Here is a 6,448-nt window from a genome sequence, read left to right on the forward strand (position 1 = left end):
CTTGAGAAATTTGTACTGATCATACGGGACGAACATAGTTCGTACGGGATGAATATAATTCGTACGGGACGATCAGGTCAGTTATCTCCTCGTAAGAGCAATGGAAGGAACAGAAGTTGGAGAAAATTTTTCTAAGTCCTGATCGTCCAGGATGAAGTGTATTTGTTCCAGGATGAAATGTTCTCTGGAAAATTTTCGTTTAGAATGAAGTGTATTCGTTCCAGGACAAGTTGCTCTCTGGAGTATTTTCATCCAGAACGAAGTGTATTCATCCCGGGATGATTTGCTCTCTAGAAAAAATTCATCAGGACGAACCCATATTCGTCCCAGGACAAAATGAACAGACTCTAAAATTTTAGTGATGTTCTGCAATTTTTGGGAACCGACCTATAGAATAACCGTTCGTACCAGACGAACCTAGTTCGTACGGGACGTTGTGCGTGTACGAAGTCATTTCGTACCCATATATATTAGGTTTATTTCCAGCACGATTAAGTAAAATTGTCCAGGATAATCCACGATCGTACGGGACAATCCAATGTGTATTGACTTGAAAATTTGCAGTTTCTGGATAGTTTTTCTTCTCTCTCATATATAAAGTCCAATTTTGACTGCCACCAAATCTTTTTGCCTACTGATCTTCGTGCCTATTATAAGAAGAGTCAAGGAGAGAGTGTGAAAAAGTGTTTATAGGAGATTTCTTGCCATTGGAGTGTGAAGGTTTCACTTGGTACTCAAAGGTAAGATTCTTTACTTTTGGTTTGTGATTACTTTACTCTTTTCTCTCTTTCTTATAGAATTCTTGTGAAGAAGATCTGTCAAGGAGATTTGGTTCTCTGCCGACACTTGATGAGTGTGAACAACCGAGGGTTCTCTGCCCACACTAGAAGAGTATGAAAGGATGAAGGGTTCTCTGCCCATACTAGGAGAGTGTGAAAGGACGAAGGGTTCTTTGCCCACACTTGAAGAGTGTGAACAGCCGAAGGGTTCTCTACCTACATCGAGAGAGTGTGAAAGAATGGAAGGTTCTCTACCAACACTGGGGATAGTGTAAAAGGACGGACGGTTCTCTTCCAACACTAGGGATAGTGTAACAGGATGACGGTTCTTTGCCAACATTGGGGATAGTGTAAAAGGATGACGGTTCTCTGCCGTACCGAATTGTGGTGGAAAGAGTTTTTATAAAGGCTTCTCCACCTTGCTGTGGGTGCTAAAGGAGAGTCACTAGTGGTATTAGTGTAATACTCGGAGGGTGCCTCCGGGGAGTAGATGTAGGTCAAGTTTGACCGAACCACTATAAATCTTGTGTCTTTTATTTTTCGTTGCTTTTTTATTTTGTTGATTTTTATTTTTAATTTGTGGTTGAAAAATCTATTTCTACAAAATTCATTAAAGTTTATTTTTCAGTTTTAAAAAAAAATTAAAAAAAGGGATTAATTTTTAATTACCAATTCACCTTCTTGGTTAGCTGCTGGGATATAAGCTTAGGTTTAACAACCTAATTCATAGTGATTGAGTTTCAACAAGTGATATCAAAACTTTATTTCAAAATTATAAGTTTAGAATGCTTTTTGATTAACGTAGATGGATATATTTCGAAACCAAAATACACCCGATGGTTACTCTATAACTAGACCTCCACTGTTCGACAATATACCTTTTGATTTTTGGAAAACACGCATGTCTACATTTTTACAGTAACTTGATTATCGTATGTGGATCTTAGTTCAGAAAAGGTATACAAAATCAAATAGACTAGTTGACGGAGTTAGAGTTGAAACGCCTTTTGCAGACTGGACAGTAGAAGAACGCGACTTAGCACAACTAAACACCAAATGCTTGAATAGTTTCTTTTGTGCTTTAAAATCAGAAGACTACATGTGGGTTTCCACTTGCAAAAGTGGGAAAGATATATGAGATAGACTTTGTATAACTTATGAGGGGACTAATGAGGTTAAGCAATCTAAACTTAATATCTTGTTGCATGATTATGAATTATTTTGCATGAAACCAAATGATTCCATTTCTGATATGTACACAAGATTCACACAAATAGTCACCTCTTTGCATGCACTAGGTAGGGAACTAACGAATGCTGAAATGGTTATTAAGATTCTTCGTTGTTTGCCTACTGCTTATGATGCTAAAATTACTATAATTACAAAGTCTAAAGATCTAAACATTTACTCTATTGACAATCTTCTTGGTTTGCTAATTGCTTACGAGCAAGGAGTTAATCAAAGAAAGATTGATGCGGGTGAACATGAATGGAGAAGAATATAGCACTAAATGTGGAAGAGTTCGAGAGTGAACACTCACAACTTAAGGATAAAGATGACATCGCATTGATGACTAGACAATTCAGAAGCATTTTGAAGAGGAAGCAGAAGAGACGCCAACATTGGAATAGAGGTGAATTTAATAGAAATGCCAAAAGTTTCAAATGATGTGATTTTCTATGAGTGCAAGAAACCTGGTCATATCAAGACTGAATGCCCAAAACTCAAAGCTACTCCTAACAAGGAGAAGGAAGAGGAGAAACCAATTATAAAGAAGGGCAAGAAGAAGTTTCAAAGAGCCTTATGGGCGGACTCAGCTTCAGATTCATCAGAGACTGAGAATGAAGAAGAAGTCACTAATCTGTGCTTAATGGCCGATAGTCTTGATCAGTCAGATTAAGAAGAGGTATGTGATTTAACCTATGATGAACTTTTTGAAGTTTCTGAACACATGCATGATGCATATAAGAAGATGAAGAGAATACATGCTGGTCTAAGTTTAGAGTTTGAAGAATTACAAAAGGAACATGAAATCCTTAAGAAGGATCATGCTTTAATTGATGACAACCACATGAAATTACTTGATGAGTTTGATGACTTGAATAAAAAATATGAAAATTTAAAATCATCCTATGCTGAACTTGAAAAAGATTTTAAAAATTTTAAGGATGAATTGGAGAGCAAAATTTATAGATCAAATTATACAAATCGAATTTTGAAAGATATGAATTCATTTTATAAATTAATGAAAAAGTTGTCGAGGATATTAGGATACCCCCTAAACTTGAAGATTTTACTAATCATATTATGTATCCTAAATTTTTGCAATCCCTAAATAGACAGATGAATGGTAGAAGACTTAGGAATCTATTTCCAAAAGTCAAATGTAATAATTGTGGATTGTCTGGACATATAGCTCACACCTGTACTTTGAAGATGAAAACTTATTTGGTGTGGAGACCTGATATGCATAAACCTAGACATATCATACATGCATTTGATTATAAATTGCCAAAAGGAGAACCCAAACTTGTTTGGGTTCCTAGGTCTAATGTTTGATAATTTTGCAGGGTCGCTCTCACATAAGACCTCGTGAGAGCATATGGTACTTGGACAGTGGATGTTCAAAGCATATGACTGGAGATAATGCACAATTCATATCGCTAGAAGCTAGGAATGGAGGCAAGGTTACACTTGGAGATAACACCATATGGAAGGTGGTTGGATCAGGTATGATTGAAAATCTTAATAAATTTTATATTGAGAATGTGTTATTAGTAGAATGCTTAAAGCACAACCTGTTAAGTATAAGCCAGCTATATGATAAATGATATTATGTGAAATTTTTTCCTACTAGCTGCATATTAAGCCTAAATGGTAAAGATATTTTGAATGGTAAAAGGGTAAATAATGTTTATATGCTAAACTTGAATTATATTCAATCTCATACTGCTTTTTGTTTGAAAACTGTATCTGATGAGTCATGGCTTGGCATAGAAGACTTTGTCATTCTAGCATGAAAAACCTTAGAAGGATTACCCAAAAGAACTTGGTGAGAGATATACCAAAACTAGACTTTACTAAGGACCACCTTTGTGATGTATGTCAATTAGGAAAGCAAGTGAAGTCCTCTTTTCATTCCAATAAGGATCTTAAAACTAATAAACCATTGGAGATTTTACATATGGATCTTTTTGGACCCATTGGAACTGTGAGTCTAGGAGGGAAGATATATGAATTTATGATTGTGGATGATTACTCAAGATTCACATGGGTTAGATTTATATTTCATAAGAGTGAATCATTTGAGAAATTTAGAAACTTTTTGACTTGGATTCAAATAAAATTAGGGTGTGAAATTATTTCTATACAAAGTGACCATGGAGGAGAATTTGAGAATGAAAAATTTAAAGAATTTTGTAAGGAGAAAAGAATTGATCACAACTTTTTTGCACCTAAAACCCCTCAGCAGAATGGGGTAGTCGAAAGGAAAAATAGAACATTAATAGAAGCTGCCCGAATAATGTTGGCAAAATACTCACTTCCTAAATATTTTTGGGCTGAGGCGGTTAGCACTGCATGTTATGTTCTGAATAGGGTGAATGTGAGATCTAAACTAAATAAAATACCCTATGAGTTGCTAAAAGGACGAACACCTAATTTGTCTCATTTGCATGTTTTTGGTTGCAAGGTGTTCATTCATAACAATGGAAAATCTGTCTTAGGAAAATTTGATCCAAATTCTGATGAAGGAATATTTGTTGGATACTCAAGTGTTGGAAAATCTTATAGAGTATTCAATAAAAGAACTTTGGTAATTGAGGAGACCACTGTTGACCTCATTTTTGTATGAGGTCACTTGGACTACTCCTGGTCCTAAATTAATTTAATTTTCAAATTAATTTAAATACTAGGATCCTCCTAGAATTCAGACCTTAGGATCTATGCTAGGATTCTTTTAGAGCTTAGACCTTAGGAGCTACTCTAGATCCTAAACTTCTTCTAGACTCTAAGTTCTAGGAATTTCTTAGGCTCTAGGATCCTTCTAGATTCCTAACTTTAAGATCTATTCAGACCTTAGGATCTACCTAGATCTTAGGTCAATCAAGCCAAATCTAAGGTCCAAAGGTTTTGTCCTAAAGGCCTTTTCCATTGAAATTTCAAACACTTTGAAACCCAATCAAATGACCTCCGATTCAGAGTCTGTCAGTTGCATACTGATGGGACATGTATCTGGAGGAAACCCTCCAAATTTGAGCACATTCTGAGGTCTCTAACCCCAGAAACTTAATTAAAATCCAAAGGCTGTAAAACCTTCAGATATTTACAGCCCATGCCACTGGACTTGCCATTAAGAAGATTCTGACCTTAGAGCCTTCACCAAAGCCTCTAGTCACTTCCAGACCTTTAATCTTGATATGTTAAACTTTAAATTGTATTTTACTGGACCCACTTTGACCCACAGTTGACCAGGGGTCAAAATGACCAAAATACCCCTATGGGGTTCAAATGGTGATTTCAAACCAAATGAACTCCGAATTGATTGCAATCACCTCCAGTGAGTTCCAAATGTCATTTCAAACTTGTCGGACCCATTCACAACCTCTGGGTCAACTTAGTTGACCAAGTCAACAGTTTTGACCCAAGAGGCCCTTTAAGGGTCCAAACAGGTATTTTGAACCAAATGACCCTCTTAGACCCTGAAACCACATCCAATAGATTCAAAATGTTGTTTTAAATTTGTTGAACCCATTTTTAGACCCTGGACCTAATTGGTTGACCAAGTTAACCAATTTTGGCTTAAGGGCCCATCAAGGCCCATTAAGCCCTCTTGACCCAAATGACCTATATAAAATTTGGAATGACCCTCACCAGCACCCATGGCATTCTCCTAGTCCACATCATTCACCTCATTGATTGGTTGACTGGTCAACATAGTCAACATAGTCTCTTAAGGGCTTTAGGAGATTTAAACATTTAAGCAAATTCAAACTACCTCAAGCACATTGAACTTGGTTTGATCAACCAGCAAATCAACATTCCTTCATGGCCACATCAGCACCTATTGGCCCATTGACTGGTCAAATAGTCAATGAGTGGTCAAATAGTCTTTTAAATGGCCTAATTCTTAAGCTCATTGTAATCCTTTTGATTTAAGCAAACTCCAACAGTTCTAATCAATCTCCAGAACTTTCCTGGAGCTCATCCTAGCCTTTAGATCAAGATCTAATGGTTCGCATTCAATTCCACATGGCCAAAAGGCCAAAAGGGGCTTTCCACCTCATTTGTACCTTTGTCCTTGATTCCATCTGCTCCCAACCACTCCCATGCCATATGGCTTTCATCTGGGAGTCCAGCCAGCTGATCATAGCCGTCCAATAGACCTGAGGGCATTTGAATAGGGAGAAAATGCCCTAATGCCTCTCATTCTCACCTTAGCTCTCTCTTTCCAACCAGAGCTTTTGAACCCCAATCTCCAGTCCATTTCAAATCCCTATGGCCTTCTCCACACGGCTATATTCGAATCCCACCGTTAGAAGTTCGCCGGCGGCAGGCTTCCCGGCGAACCGAGGTGATTTCCGTTCAAAGGCTCATAGGGATCGATCCAGGCGTTTTCGAGCCAAGGTTTCTCCTACAAAAAGGAGCGTGGACAGCCTACAAATGCAACA

The sequence above is a fragment of the Dendrobium catenatum genome, unplaced genomic scaffold (assembly GCF_001605985.2).
Source record: "Dendrobium catenatum unplaced genomic scaffold, ASM160598v2 fragScaff_scaffold_133, whole genome shotgun sequence".
In the NCBI taxonomy this organism is placed as follows: domain Eukaryota; kingdom Viridiplantae; phylum Streptophyta; class Magnoliopsida; order Asparagales; family Orchidaceae; genus Dendrobium; species Dendrobium catenatum.